Source organism: Scardinius erythrophthalmus (assembly GCF_964197995.2).
Source record: "Scardinius erythrophthalmus genome assembly, chromosome: 3".
Classification (NCBI taxonomy): Eukaryota; Metazoa; Chordata; class Actinopteri; order Cypriniformes; family Leuciscidae; genus Scardinius; species Scardinius erythrophthalmus.
In genome coordinates this window covers 14,385,411-14,402,655 of record NC_138223.1, presented here as the reverse complement: position 1 = coordinate 14,402,655, position 17,245 = coordinate 14,385,411, and the positions used below count along the sequence as shown (strand labels likewise).

General features: G+C 36.1%; 1 long non-coding RNA gene across 1 annotated transcript; it reads left to right on the top strand.

Annotated features, from left to right (window-relative positions):
• Nucleotides 1-7,964: 7,964 nt before the first annotated feature.
• On the top strand, nucleotides 7,965-8,823 carry LOC308688358. The gene is made up of 3 exons (XR_014029884.1): nucleotides 7,965-8,096; nucleotides 8,578-8,652; nucleotides 8,743-8,823. It is a non-coding gene; the product is annotated as an uncharacterized lncRNA (long non-coding RNA).
• Nucleotides 8,824-17,245: the final 8,422 nt, after the last annotated feature.

The window sequence follows — 17,245 nt, the reverse complement described above, 5'->3', positions numbered from 1 at the left end:
GCGAGCAGCACCCGATGATGGAGAGAAAACGGCCAGGTGGAGCAGAGAGGGAAAGGACAACGAAAAAGAAAGCACTCAAGAGAACAAGCATCAAAATGTTGCAAAATGAATGACCTGTTCAGGGCTTCAAGTGCAGGTCAGTTTCATCTGTAAATACTGTACTTTTTTCTTCGTTAACTTAGTATTGAAATGCTAGCAAATGTTAGCGGTAGCGCCCCTATTAGTCACTCAAAATACTGTATGCTAAAGGAGATTGATATTATTTAGTGTAAAGTTACATTAGCAATTTAGCAGACAAATATTAACATGTATGTGGTACTGGGAGCAGGGAGACAGGAGTGATAGTGCAGACATCAACAAAAAATAATGCAATAACATTTTATTAGACAATTTAGAAAATGATGTCTGCCTATTTGTGAGGTTTAAAACTTTTTTCCGTTTTTTTTTTTTTATTTATTTATTTTTTTAATCAAATGAAGGTGGAGACCGTCAACCTAGCACTAGCGGTGGTGCAATGATCACACATTCAGCCAGGGAGTGAGATGACATGTAGAAGCAAAATAAGATTTTTTTTTACTGTAACATAGTGTATGAAATATAGCCTAGTGTTGCTAAATGTTGGATATTTAAGTAATTTTAAGATAAAAACAACAACATTTTGTCATGAATATAATACTTTGATTTTTTACTAACATAAATGTAGATTCTGGGCAAACAAATTACAATAAGGTTGTTGTTTTACTGTGGAGGACAGTTCTGTTTGTAACATGAGGCCAGAACAAGTGACAGGTGAAGAAGAGTACAGGTTCAAGAAAAATACGCACACTTTATGCATGCATACATACACACACATATATATAACACTAGTACTCCACTTTAATTAGTGTATGAGGCTGATGATACTGGTGGAAGTGAGAGACAGATATTAGGGTAAATGAAGAGAAGGAAAAGGGAAGTGAGGATACTGTTCAAGAGAAAGCCTTTAATTATTTTACACGGCCCCAGCCTAAGGATTTAGACCAATAAATGTAATTTAGGAAAAAATAGGGTTGTCAGTGTTTCTAAATTTTATTTGGGTCCATGGGAAGGCCTGGATGGGTGTGGGATTTCCCGGCCTGAAATTGTGTCCCAGTCCGGCCCTGGTCAGGCCAATCACGTCGCGTATAGAGTAGGCGGGGCGGGCTTAACATAATAACGACAGAGTTGCGACGATTCCCTGCTACTTGAAACAAAGAAGAGCTGCTGCTGGCGAACATCTTTCGAATCGGCTTTGTCCGCGACTCTGGGTGACTTGGAGTTAGGTTTTTCTTTGAGAAAAGAGCATAGAACGGCACTTAAGTCCTTCTTAAAAAAAGGAAGATGTGTTCGTAGTTTTGCCGGCCAGATATCGCAAAAGTTTAATCTATCAACTAACGTTAGCTCCGCTGTTGGGAAAATGCTCTGGTTGGTTGAAGCGCTGTCCTATTGCGTGCAGAGGGAATTTGAAAGACAGCCGTTTATCCCGCCCCTCGGATTGAGCCGTGTCTATGATGAGTTGCCAGACCTAACATCTTGCTTATGGTAACATCTTGCTCCAGCTAGCTTATGGTAACATTATCCTTTGTTATCAGAGTCCAACAAGACCAATAATCTTGGGGTAATTTGCTTAAGGGCAGAGTTGAGATAAAGTCGGAATATTTCTTTTAGGTTCCAGATCACTATGATTTTAATTTTAAATTGTGTCATTAGCCATTGAGCTACCTATTTGCAGTCCCTCTGTACAGAATGTATATAGGCATATGCTCTGTGTGTGTGTGTGCGTGTGTGTGTGTGTGTGTGCGTGTGCGCGTGTGCGTGTGCGTGTGTGTGTGTGTGTACTTCAACCTGAATGCACACAGACTCATGGGGACTCGTGTCACAGTGGGGACCTAAATTGAGGTCCCCATGGGTAAACAAGCTTATAAATCCTACAGAATGAGTTTTTTTTTTTTGAAATGTAAAAAGTTTTCTGTGATGGGTAGGTTTAGGGTTAGTGTAAGGAGATAGAATATACTGTTTGTACAGTATAAAAACCATGAAGTCTATGGAGAGTACCCACAAAGATAGTGAACCAGACGTGTGTGTGTGTGTGTGTGTGTGTGTATGTGTGTGTGTGTGTGTGCGTGCGTGCGTGCGTGCGTGTGTGTGTCTGTGTCTGTGTCTGTGTCTGTGTCTGTGTGTGATCTCGCCCAAAGAAACAACTGAGCCAGGATCACCGCCAATCTAATCAACCAATCTGGAAATCTTTTTGTGGCAGTTTTCTGACCATCAAGATCACATTCCCTTGGCTTGAAAATCCCATTTTAAACTGACTGTCACCTTATACACCCACATGTGAGCACACATCAGGAAAAGGACATTTCTTGTAACAATAACATAAAATTGAATACAGTGCACAAGCTTGAGTGTGTATGAAGTGTGTAAATTGTGCATTACACAATGAAAGCAGTGACTGTATCAGGGCATCAGGAGATTGTATGACTAAAGGGCAGTAGGTTAATAGGATTGCTTTATTGCTTCTGAAGATCATCCGCAAGGCTGTACTGTTTTTGAAGGCCTTGCTCTGTGGTCATCATTCAGGACTACCAATACACACTCACACAAACACAGGCTCAAATAAACTTTATTCCCACACAATCCTTGTGATATCAAATCTTTCATAAACCATTACAGGAAATGCTAACACTCAAATGTCCTATGTTATCATTCTGTATTTATATCCATTAAGAATTAAGCCTGGTTTGTGTGCCTGGGTGTGTGTGGCAGTTGTGTTTTGGAGTCGATAAGAACGTATTCATGCAGAGGATGGAACAGCAAGGCAGTGGGGCATCAGATTAAGGCAGGAAGCAATTACAATACTGTGTGTGTGGGTGTGTGTGCTTGTAACTAAGTTGTGGCTTATAGGTTGCTTCTTAATCCTGCAAGCATACTGAATATTTTCAAACATGACACCCGTTACCCATACCAGATACCAGTGAAAAATGTACATGTCTTAGCTGTTTAATATATTTGACCAGGAAAATAAATGGCGTGGACATCATTATACAATTTTCAGTGTAACAGCTTGATACTTCACAAACCTTATTTACTGGCATTGGTCATGCGCTACATAAAATAACTAATTTCTTGCAGTCAATCATCTTTGCTGAAAATGCTAAAAGTTATGCTGTGTTTGAACTCACATTCCTCTGAGAGTGAAGGTTGTCTTGGATGCAGATGAGGGCTGTTCTCTGATGTTCTTATTTCTTTCTAATTAAATTACTTTAAAAACACATCCTGTCTCACCAGTCGTTCTCAATCAGCTTGCTCTAATTGCTTCCTGCAGTAGAGCCTTGAATTCTCATCTGTGGTATCAAGTACGCCATGTTGGTGCAAAACTTTTAATAACTTTTAATTACAGTTACTGGACAACAGCTCACTTCTGTATAAATCAAACACTCAAATCCATTTTTACAAGTGTCCTTGTTTGACAGACACAAAGCAATTTATATCCAGCCACCATGACACTGGATTTAACTATTATATTATCGTCTCAGGCGTGTGAATATTGCCAGTGCATGTGCTCAAGTACATTATATTGATTGATTTACAAGATTAAAACAGGTTGGCTGTTTGTTGTATTGTATATTTTATTACAAAAAATAGCACAATATTGCACTTTACTATAAGAAAAATTAGGAAAACAATTTTCTGTGTTTTAGACAGGTTCACTTAATTTAGCAATGATTTTTGACATTCCACTTTCAGCCCTAATAGAGGTGTTTTACCATCATTAAAAATGATATGCTTGTTTTGGTGATGATGTTTATTATTGAATATGTTCTGATAAGGCTAAAATGTTTGAGGTGATGCATGTTATATTAGTACCATATCGGTTATGCAATGATATTAAATGTTTTAATCTGTATTGGTCCATGTTATTATCATTAACTAAAAATACTAAACTTAGAAACAAAAAAAAAAAGAAACAAAAAAAGCATTAAAACATTAAAACAAATTGTTAATAACAAAATGACTAAAAATTAAACAAGCATTAAAATGAAAACTGGAAATATAAATATGAATACAAACAATAATAGTATATAAATAATACTAAAATAGCCCTGGTCTATATTGGATATTTAATTGTGCATATTCAATTCATATTTTTATATTTAGATTACTTTTTATTTTAATAACAAACTAAATTCTTGCAGCATTTCAAACAATTCTTTTTTTTTTTTCTAGTTGGTTTAATATTTTATATTTTTTGACAAAATAGTATGCAATTTTTATCAGTCCTAAATGGTTAAATTGGGATTTTGGAGGAAGAGCCCACAAACTGGTAGCCTCATAAATTGGAATGGTTTGGCAAAGAAATTTTTTTTTTAATGAAAGGAGCTGATTTGCTATTCTTGATCATCCTGGAAAAATCTAACCTCTAATCTCATTGATAATCTGGTATGGAAATCAATATCAGATCCCCAGTCTTACTTTCCTAAAAGAGATTATTACATTCGTAATAATGTAAATGAGAACGATCTGGAAGGATATCGATTAGCGGAGGACACCCTTTAAAGGGCCCCTATTATACTATTTTAAAGTTTCCTAATGTTGTTGTGGAGTCTCCTACAACATGTTTACATGCACCAAAGGTAAAAAAAAAAAAAAAAAAAAAAACTGTTTAATTTCCTTATAATATACATTTGCACATCCTTACATTGTCAGTGACTCTCAAACGACTCGTCAAATGAATCAATCTCTCTAAATCCCTCCTTTCCGCGAGCTACTCGACTCTGATTGGCCCTAACAGCTCAGTCTGTTGTGATTGGCCTACCGTGTACAGCGTGTCAAAAACAAAACCGCCCATTGCCATAACAACGTCAGCTCTGCTTGTCCTGAGGCTTCCTACACCGTAAACTAAACACACAGTAATGAATGATGACGTCGATTTTACCATATCAATCCGAGTGCGAATCCGATGATGAAACATTGGAAGAACTGTTAATCAACCCGAACCTCCATCGCAAGGACGACTCGAGCAGGACTCAGCGTTTCTCAGTGACACTACTCAGTTTGAGTTACATTATATGAGATGTTGCAACTGTAATTCCTCACTATCAGCATAACAAGTGCATGACCATCAAGTATTTTTCTAATATATTGCGGTGAACATGTGGAAACTGTATCAATGCATGTATACAGTGTATTAGACGAGCTCTAGAGTGAATGATCTGATGTAAAATAAACGTTGGTAAAACAAATATTTCCTCAAAGTAGTGAGAATGACCGACAATCTACATTAATAGACACAGTTTTAGGTAATTGTGGCCCACAACTGATTAGCAGAAGAATTTAAAGGACTTGCAGCCCTCAACTGATGTTGATGTTGTCATTTTGTGTTTTGGCCTGACGCGCCGCCCTCCACCTATCTACCAATCACGAAGTCAGTAGTGTTTCGGGATCCGGGTTGCCAGGTTTGCTTTAACCTACCCTAGTCAGATAAAAATGTCTAACGTTACTAAATCAAAAAGACCTCGTTATAATTCAGAAATTCGTTGTGACAAAGTCCGAAATAAAACCAGAATTTGTATAGGAGATGCTTTTGAAAGATGGAGACGGCTGAAAACGGAGAAGAATTTGAACACAGACGCAACGTTGCTAATTTTCTCCAGGACAGGTAAGATTCATCTATGCTTGGCTAACTTGTACTTGATGTCAATGGACATTTCATATATTCATGACAGTCGAACAAAGTTATGCATGTTCGTGCAAAGTAACATAACATTAGCTCACATGGACGTATGCTAACATTAGCAATGCATTATAGGAGCCCGTTTCTCTGTCATTATGCTGAGACGCTGATGAAAACAACATTAGCACGCCCATTATGGCAATTTGAAACATAATTGAGACAGAAGCCTAACTTTACCTCAGAAAATATTATTCTTCATTCGTTCTTCTCGTACAGTATATCGTGGACTAAGTTACACATGCTGCAAGTTGACCTGTATGACCATTGCTAATGTAATTTAGTTAACGTTACTCTAACAATATTTTCTAATGGGACTGAAAACAACCATGTGATAGCCATTGGTGATATTGAATTTGTCCCGCATTATAATTGCTGTGGCAAATGTTTTGGTTATTTGTTAGCCTACTTATGACAAAAACTTTAGTACTTAAATCGAATTTTTTTTTTTTCGTATTGAAAAATAAGGAAGTTTTATTTTGTTGTTTATATGTTTTTTTTCTTTGTTTTACTATTATCCTTTTTTCTCAGATTTTTTTCAATTGTAATTGTATTTATATGTTCAAAATAAAGAAATCAAATCAAATTAAATATCAAATCAAAAACGCTTATCTCTTCAGCTATTATGGCCCCAGCAATATTTACGATTATATTTAACTAATGACAATTAGTACATTTTTTTAAATACATAGTTACTTATCAAAATATCTCTCATGAAGCATAAACATAATTAACAGAAAAAAAAATACTGTGTATGCAGGGCCGGCGATTGCTATAGGCGAACTAGGCGGTTGCCTAGGGCGACAAATGTGTTGGGGGCGCGGACGCACTCTACACTGTAAAAACTAAAGGAGCCTCAAGTATCCTGTTGGATCCTCAAGGAACTTCAAAATGTAATTTTGGTGCCTCAAAGCTCTTTTTCCTATAGTAGGGTTACTGGAGGAGCATTGACAATCTTTGAGGTTCTTGCTGGAACTTACGGGATCCTTTAAGCACTTTGTATTTACTTCAGAGGTTCTGGAGTCACCTTTTCATTACCATGAGACCTCGAAGTGCTTTGGGGGAAAATAGAGGAACTTAAATGCGATAAAAGGGTTATTGGAAGATCTTTTAACATTTAAGTGGTTCCTGGAAGATCTCTAATGTTAAAGCCAGCATCTGGAGGAACCCAATGGTTCAGTGAGGCCCGAATTAGATTATTATTCTATTATTATTATTATTATCCTATTATTATTATTATTATTATTATTATTATTATTATAGGCTACTTAAGTTTGATTCAGTATACATACCCAGGTGAAAAAGACGTACTATTAAATGTATTAAAAATGTACTTGAGTGTGTTTTTAGTAGACCTACAATACAAATATACTTTAATGCATTTTTATTATTATTATTATAGGCAAGTTTGATTCAGTATACATACCCAGGTGAAAAAGATGTACTATTAAATGTATTAAAAATGTACTTCAGTGTGTTTTTAGTAGACCTACAATACAAATATACTTTAATGCATTTTTAATACATTTAACAGTAACCTAGTCTTTTTCACTTGGGTAGCTTACATATATTTAGTATAGGCCTATTTTATTAAGTAATTTAAACCTTAAACAACAACACTAAATAATAATAATATTATATGAAGAAGAAGAAGCAGGAGGAGAAAGGTGTTATTCTGTCACGAAACTGCTGCTATTCCTCTGCTGTCGTCGCTTCAGTGATGCTCGAGTCGCGCGCAACAAAGCTCAGCTGATCGACGTCATCGGTTTGAAAGTAACGGCTCCTCTCATCAAAGCTTCCGCCGTTTATTCGGCTCTCCATTACAAGGTTTGTAAACTCGCCAAATAAATATAAATACAGAGTCTACTCACTATATATTTAAACACACATATAAATAAACTAAATTTATTATACATTACTACGTTTTTACAGTGTTTACCACTCGTTTATTGCACAGTATATCTGGTATGAAGGTTTTAGCCGCGATGCTAACTACGTTGATCTTATGAACAAATGGAAATGATTGACTTATTGTCTTAGATTGATTTAGTCATTCAATTCAACATATTTTGTACAACTGTGTCTTCAAATTGCTGATATAGCCTAACTAATTTAGAAAATTCTCTGATTCTTGGCGTTTGTTATGAATAACAAAAACAGGTTATAGTTTGCTCTGTTTTTGTTTAGCCTAACTTAACTTTACTTACTACAGGTGCCCTCATTCTCTCAAATACCATTTTAAAGCCATTTACTGGTCAATAAATATTATGTTGTGAATAATCAGCTTTGTTCTTTTGTTTCCCCAGAACAAATAATCTGAACATTTCAGTGGCAACATTGAATTACAGTAAGTTACCTGCACCACATGCAGTACTTTATTACTATGAACTTTCTCTGTGTGAAATTATATTGTTTGACTGTGTACTTGTGTTTTTTAAATCAGTTATTCTCTGAAAATCTTTTCTCATGATCTCAAATCTCATTCATGTAAAATATCCCAGGTTTGGTTCACAAATAATGCTATGCATTTTTTCTTATATCTTTATCATTTGCATTTGAATATAAGACATTTTAACTCTGAATTATAACTTCAAGTTTAGTCTTTCGACAAAAAAAAAAAAAGGAAAAAGCTATTAGGCTTCAGAAGACTTACAACACAACCCATAACACATTTGAACTCATTGATTATTTTTAGTATCTTTTCTGGGACATTTTTGGAGCTTAACCATTTTTACATAAATTGTTGCATTGAATTGAACTAGACAAGAGTACATAAAATGGTTTCATGAATGATTTACACATTTGTTTTCTGCTTGTGTTTCATGCAGTGTAAGCGACCGGTGACTGGGGTTGCATTATGACTGAGATCTGCTTTTGGGGTCCACAGACAGAAAGTCAAACAGGTTTGGAACGTCACAAGGCTGAGGAAATTATTTAAGTTTCACAACTATCACTTTAATAACATTACTAACAGTAAATTTTGTACTTTGCAGGGATCTCGGTAAGCTGAAATACAAGTTTGAACAAGAATAAAAATCCTCCTGTAGACCTGAAAATCATTGAAGTGCCTGGACCATCCACCAGAAAAGTGGAAAAACAAACGGAAAACGATGCTGTACCTTTTCACTTTTCTAACTCATTAAGTACCTCACACCAACTTGGTCCCATAGTGACATTTTTTACCACAAACGAAATTGCTGATCGTGAATTCATATTGAAATGACTGAATTCACCAGTGAACATTCACAGAACAACAGATCATTTTACTGCACCTTAATACTGTTTCCAGGTCGAAGCCTCTACTTCCTCTATCTTGTTTCATGAGAATACTCAACAACCATTTATGAACACTGTTGATTCAAGTCACACATTTAAGATTTTCAAAAGCCACAGTGTACATTACAGTCTCCAGTCTAACGGCATCCCAGACTTAAACATTTTATGATTCAAAATAGCTGAATAACTAACCATCTGAGATTTCAGTATAGAGATTAAGGTTACAGCACAATCAGTGTATATTAGCACTGTTGTTTGTTTTTGACATCTGATAGAGCTTTTGGACTTGGTAACAGTGATGTCAGACTAACCATCGTACTGAAACACAAATGTTTTAAAGTTAAGTATGATGGACATTTTTTAATTAGTTCAAATGTAATTTTTTTACATTGATTTATTTCATGGAACATATGTGTTTCCATGCATTTTGTTGAGATGTCTTTTCTTGTTTATCTATTGTATATACATGGTTGATTATGTTGCTTATGTATTATACTATTTTTTTGTGTATTCATTGATATTAAGCTATAGTTAGCTTTTTTCCCCATGTGCATGGAAGTGTATGTATAAAAATGAATATCAAATATGTAATAAACAATTCTTATTTTGTATTTGGTTCAATTTGTTTATTATAATAGAAGTCAAAGGTAACCATAGTAACAACATGAAATTAAATATTAAAAAAAAATGAAATTTGGTTCCTGGAGGCACCCAAAGTGGTTCCACACAGAGCCTAATATTAGAGTTCCTCAGGAAACCTGTGTGGTTCCTCAGAGAACCGCCCCTTTTTAAAGGGTGCCTAGAGGATCTACAGACGGTTCCGCCGGTGTGGCAAAGTGAAGAACCCCAAAAGGTTCCTCCAGGCACCTTTTATTTTTACAGTGTAGTGTCGCCCTTTCTACTTCCCATATTAATCATAAAATTAGAACGAAACGCGAAATAAAACATTTTTATTAAACATGATCAAAGGGCGCCCCCTCAACCACACGTTTAATTACTTGTCAACCTGATTATTAGATTGAATTTATGATTTTTGTCGACCATTTCTGGATTGGCGGGGGGCGGGAGGGTTGCGTTACGTTACGTTAGGGAAGTGCTCAGCTGCTGGCGCGTTGATCGAAAATGAAGCGGTCTAAACCTCTGGTGCACAGGGACGAAAACGGAGAAAGGAAGAATATAAAAAATAAAGCTCAGTATAGAGTAAGTCTTCTCATCTTAGCTATTAAGGTGTCCAATGAAATAAATTTGCTTAGTATTGTAGCCTACATCACCTAATATTGGACGTTTCATTGCTGTCACTAAGCTATAGTTTGCTAGCTATAGTTACTTTGAAGGTGAATAGAAATGGCAGAAACAACTGTTAATATTTTATTATTTGAGATAGAACTAAAAGAACTTAAATATTTTAATTTTGTAGTGGTACATACATGATCCATAATAGCACATTTGTTTGTAGAAGGTATAGTTAAACCAGTTTAATGGTCATAATTTGCTTAAATTAATCCAATTTGGTAAATATCCTTGAACATTCTTTGTAGAATTTGTGTATAAACAATTTACAGTTGATTCTTCAAGTCATAATTTGCTTGTTGAAGTGTTGGAGTGACTATTAGAGCATTTTTGTTTGTTCATCAATGAACATTCTTTGTAGCATTTTTGTATGTGCAATTTATTAGAGTGTATCATTAAGTAATATTTTGCTTGTTGAAGTGTTGGAGTGACTACAGGTGAAACTCGAAAAATTAGAATATTGCAAAAGTTCATTTATTTCAATTATTCAACTTATAAGGTGAAACTAATATATTATATAGACTCATTACATGCAAAGTGAGATATTTCAAGACTTTGTTATGGCTTACAGCTTATGACATATAAATTCATATCAATTCTAATTTTCTGTGATTTTGAATTTGGGGTTTTCATAAGCTGTAAGCCATAATCATCAAAATTATAACAAATAAAGGCTTGACACTTATCAATTTTCTTATTTCTTATTTTCTTATAAAGAGCGGGGGGGATGGGGATGGGGGGGGGGGGCGCAAAAACTCAATCTTGCCTAGGGCAACCAAAGGGCTAGAGCCGGCCCTGTGTGTATGTCTCGTCGTCACTTGCCATTGGAAGCTCATTGAAGCAGCCTACGTTTCTGCTGAATCCTGCAGCTTATCTGGCAACCTCGAGTCAGGGGGGAGGGGGAGGGGATACACCGCTCTACAGTATTTTTAAAGTGATTGCAGTACCAGTTTTGGCCACAATCCTACATACAGTTCCTTTAAGTAAGACAGTAATAATGTGAGTTAGCCAGAAGCAGAAGCCATAAAATCAAAACGAAGTATTTTGAACACCATCTTTCAAGAGCAAGCGGTTTGCGAATCCTGCATTGAACTCTGAGATTTGAGAAGCAGTCTTCAGTAAAATAAATGGAACACAGCAAAAGTTTAGGATTGTACTGCTGTGATATCGTGGTAAAGATTAACTTTAACTCTGATTCTTCACATGCTCGTCCTTGGGCAGTGAAAAAAAACTGGCTTTACTTTCATATTATAGAGCACAGCGCCGTCTTAACATGATGCTATCCAGTATCCACAGGAATCAGCTGCTGGTTTGAGGTTCAAGTTTTCCCTGGTGTCTGCACGTGCAATAAGTGGGCGAGCAATATTCTGATGTTTCGAAACTTTTAACTTTACCAAAACACTGGAAATCTGACTCAAAATGAAATTATTCTGTCAAAGAATAACACTTTTCTTTCACTTCACAAGGTACATGAAGTCAATCAAAGTACACCAGGTTTTTTTTCCTTTACTGTTTACTACAGGAGGTACAGTAGAAACACGGTATGATAGAACATAAAAAGTTTTACAGTATTGCTTACAGTGAAGAAAATATCCATGAAACACACAGGATTATTCTGAACAAAAAAACAACAGCAAAAAGCAAAAAAAAAAAAGGCGGGGGTGGGGGGGCTAAAAAGAGCACAAAATTACTGTATCTAGTCTCTGCGATCTTCAGGGTTAGGCCACACGTTTCCATCAACATCACATCTGATATTAACCAAGGCGATGCACCTGGGATAAAACCGCTTGGTCTGTTGGATCCACCCTTGGCAATCATGAACTGTGATGTCCCTGCATCAGCCTGTGGCTGATGGTCATAAACCTTCCACCTCCATGCAGAAAAGAACTCCTCTATGGGGTTGAGGAAAGGTGAAAAGGTTGGAAGGAAGAGACTTACAGTTTTTTACGATTGCTATGACAGATTTTTCAATACTTTTAACAATTTTCCAAAACACTTAACACAGTTATAATAAATATTGTTCAAGTGTCTGAGCTTAGCCAGAGCACTTTTCCGAAAGTTTGCTATACCCTTTTATAAAATCATTGCTTTACAACACACACATTCCTTTTGTACAAGTCATAGAGTTCAGTGAACTGCCTAATCCAAATGGCTCCTATATTTCTCAACGTGTGGATTTTTAAACGTACAACTAAAGTGGTACCCCCTACAGCAAGCCTAAATATGCAAAAATTGACAGAAAAAGACAGGCAGTTCTCTTTTTTCTCTTTGCCTCTTGGGATGACTTACATTCCATATGCCCCGTCCTGCATGTCAAAGTCAGGGGTAAATCTGTCAGCACCCCAGGGCAGTTAGCAGTTTAATAGCCCGTATTGAAGAGATGGGGAAAGGAGTGTAAATGGCACATACTCTGTGTCCTTGGCCAGACTGAAGGCTGAGTGTGTGTGTGTTTGCTGCCTGAGGGATTAGAGGATCAGCCTCAGGGCTTCGCTGTGGGGTACCATCACTACATAGGCGCTAAGTGCTCAAATATTATACGCAGACACGTACAGAACCACCCAAAGTCACAAGGTGTAGGGGAAACATTCTTAGAGTGTCTGTGGCCATTCAGACATTACCACAGAGGTGAAGGACCTGCTTATATCCAAAGTTAAGGTATGCCTTTAAACAAGATAAGACATTTACAGATAGTTGATCTGGTTCTAAGTATAGGCTAAGTATTTTTTTACACTCTGGTAGAAAAGATAAATGTAAAAGATACATTTTAAAATATTAAACAATTTACAACAATCAACTACATTCATTAACATTAACTAAAAAATAATACTTGTGCAGCATTTATTAATAATAAGCCCTTTTCTGACAGGACTCTTTTTCTAATGACATTTGAGTTACATTAGGATATGTTTTCAATTTCCACTGTGAGGCTGATAACGAAGCTCTTTGGAATATAAAATCAAATGCATTAGTCGTTGCCTTGGTAACACAACAGTTTACAGATGATATGAAGTGTAAATAGCGACCGCGTTGTGAAGGATGATCAGATATTTCTTTTAATTTTATTATTAACTTGCGTTAACTTCACTCAAATAGCACGCCTGGCCAGGCAGCTACAGAGAAACTGGCAGCCAAGCAACAGACAAGTGACCAATCCTGAGTGGCAACGTCACTACACACATTCTATCAGCATGGTTCTGGGCCGAGAGCGGTTTGCCGTGCCAAAACCAAGCTCAAGTGAAAATATAACTGGAACCGTTCCTTACCATTCTGAGAACCGTTCAGCCCGACAGTGGAAAAGCGGCTATAGTTGTCATTACAGAAATGAATAACAGATGTTGCCTAATATGCCGACATTTTTTTTTTAAATATAAGCACAATCAAAACATATACATAAACATAAAATTAGAATATCATCAAAAAGTTGATTTATTTCAAGAATTCAAGTTAACAGGTGAAACTAATATATTATACTGTATAGACTCATTACATGCAAAGTGAGATATTGCAAGCCTTTATTTGTTTGTTTAGCTTATGAAACCCACAAAATCAAAATTAGAATATTACATGAAATCACTCAGTAATTACACAGTAATACCATGGCCATTGAACCAGGTTTTGGTTCTTTTGGCAGTGTGGGCAGGTGCAAATCCTGTTGGAAAATGAAGGAAGCATGAAGTGCTCTGAAAATATCCTGGTAGACGGCTGCGTTGACTCTGGATTTAATAAAGCACAGTGGACCAAAGTCCTCTTTTCTGGCGAGAGCAAATTTTGCATATCATTTGGAAACCAAGGTCCCAGAGTCTGGAGAAAGAATGGAGAGGCACACAATCCAAGATGCTTGAAGTCCAGTGTGAAGTTTCCACAGTCTGTGTTGGTTTGGGGAGCCATTTCATCGGCTGGTGTTGGTCCACTCAACACAGCCGTCTACCAGGACATTTTCAGAGCACTTCATGCTTCCTTCAGCAGACAAGCTTTATGGAGATGCTGACTTCATTTTCCAGTAGGATTTGCTCCTGCCCACACTGCCAAAAGAACCAAAACCTGGTTCAATGACCACGGTTTTACTGTGTAATTACTGTGTGATTTCATGTAATATTCTAATTTTCTGGGATTTTGATTTTGTGGATGTCATAAGCTGTAAGCCATAATCATCAAAATTATAACAAATAAAGGCTTGAAATATCTCACTTCGCATGTAATGAGTCTATATAATATATTAGTTTCACCTGTTAAGTTGAATTCTTGAAATAAATCAACTTTTTGATGATATTCAATTTTTATGACCAGCACCTGTATGTACACAAAAAGTGCATTGTATCAAATGATTCATTTAAATGTTAGTACATGGTAGTTAAAGACTCTTAATATAAAGTGGGACTGAGAACATTAAAAAGGATCTGGCTGCAAGGGAACCATCTTGCAAAAAGAATAGAAAGGTGATGAATCTTGTTTAGTAGCCTAGACATTTTGATGAATGCATTTTTGATATTTTACTTTAAAATCCTCAAATGACTTAAAGGGATAGTTCACCCAAAAATGAAAATTCTGTCAGTAATTACTCACCCTCATGTTGTTCCAACTCCGTAAGTCCTTCGTTCATCTTCGGAACACAAATTAAGATTAGTTATTAGAAAAGTTATTAACCCTCTGGGGTCTGAGGGGTTTTTGGGGTCCTTGAGATGTTCTGACATGCCCTGACATTTGTGCTTTTTTCAGTTGCTTATAAACATATTAATGGCAAAGGTGTAAATTCACTCTATTTAGCACAAACAGGGCTACCATAATATGTGAACAACTTGCATGTACATGTTTGTATTTTTGATAGAATAATGTTTATGCATGGTTTTTTCAAAAACAAAAAACTAAAGTTTCTGAAATAAGGCCATAAAACACATTCTAAATATATGTAAATAAGACTTTTGACTAATGGATGACGTTACCTAGAATTTTTTCTTCAAAATTATGTGAAAATCATCCTGCTTAATCATTCACATAACACAATACATTGATTTAAATCTTGTAAAACACTTTTTGTTTGGAAAGGCCATATGCGGGTGGGCGTGATTCACACCTGCGGAGTCAATGGGGCCCGCATAATGAGGCTGCATACATAATGAGCCTTTCATTCAGGTGTGTGACTGAGCCACACGAATGCAAGGACAATATATAACTGGTTTGTTGTTTTTTTTTCACAAATTTTGCTTGCAAATTGTACAATATCCAAGGTAAACATTTCTAGTAATTGTGCAGTTAATTGTTCTCATACTGTATTTTCAGATTTGGAATATATTCTCTTCCCAAATGTGTCACTAATAAAGCATAATAAAATTATTTAAAGAGAAGGCTTATAATGACCTTTTAAGGTTTTGTTTACATATATATAGATGTACGGTATATATATATATATATATATATATATATATATATTTTTTTTTTAAGGTTATACAATTACAACATTTAAAATTGTAACAATATTTCCAGTGTAATCTTTCTTTGTATTCGCGATTCATATTAAAACAGTATTTTTGCCAGCTGTAGTAGCTCCACAACAGCGCGCATCTGTGCGTTCATTCATTCATAGAAACCTATTTTTTACAGTCTATGATAGAAACGCGATTCATATTTAAACAGTATTTTTGCCAGCTGTAGTAGCTCCACAACAGCACACATCTTTGCGTTCATTCATTTCGATTATAACAAAGCAAACAGAACTGACCTATTCCTCAGCGGGATCCGTTTGCTCCTCAAAATGATACTTCCAGAACTTCTGAGGTAAATTTTTGCAGGATTATTATCAAGATAGTATTATTCCTCACAGCATCGTAAAGTACATAAGTCTGAAAGTGAACTCGCGGTGTGTGTTATCCAGCTGATGTGGGCGTTTCACAGGTTTGTTTGGATCGCCTCACATTTGCGTTTGAATAGCGCGCGCTCTCCGTGGGCGGAGCGCATTAAAACTTAATTAGCTGAGATGAGAACGACTGACATCTCTCTCTTTGCATACATATTACATAAACTGTGAATATTTGTTTTTTATAAAAATTACTTCATTTAAAAGAAGAGAATTCAAGCTTCATGCCTGTGTGACTGTATGCCTGTTTGACTGAGTATTCGCTGAGTTATAGTTCATTTTCGGACGCGTTTCAGAATTGACTTCACTGACGGAGAGTAGGCAGAACTCGCATCGTGTTTATTTTTCTTTATTTGGCGAAAAGCACAACACTTTGTTTTTATTATGAGCATACACAAAAAAAAATACACACTAAACAGGATCGATTGATGTATAACACAAGCATGTAAGATAAAAATTAATATTTATTATTTATTTATTTTTTTGCACTCATACGGAAAAAAACGAGCCTATCGCGCCGGCGCGATAGCCGACCTCAGGGGGTTAAAGAGATCGTTAATATTCCAAGTGACTACAGTGGCTTAATCTTAAGTTTATCAAGCGACGAGAATACTTTTTGTGCGCTAAAACAAACAAAAATAAAGTCTTTATTTCACTTTTCATTTCCTTCTCTCTGGGCCTCAAGTCTTTTCGCGTAGTGTTTAAGCGTAGTGCGTCTGTTGCACGTCACCACGTATCACACACATGACCAGCGTCGGCCAATAGTGAGCCTACGTGGTGACGTGCAACAGACACGCTACGCATAAACACTACGCGAAAAGACTCGAGGCCCAGAGAGAAGGAAATGAAAAGTGGAATAAAGTCGTTATTTTTGTTTGTCTCAGATTTAATCAAAAATATCTTAATTTGTGTTCCAAAGATGAAAGAAGGTCTTACGGGGTTGGAACAACATGAGGGTGAGTAATTACTGACAGAATTTTCATTTTTGGGTGAACTATCCCTTTAAGCTGATTCTTTTTGTAACAATATAAAATATGACTTTGATGTTATTCAGTCACAATCGATTAAATATTCTACAC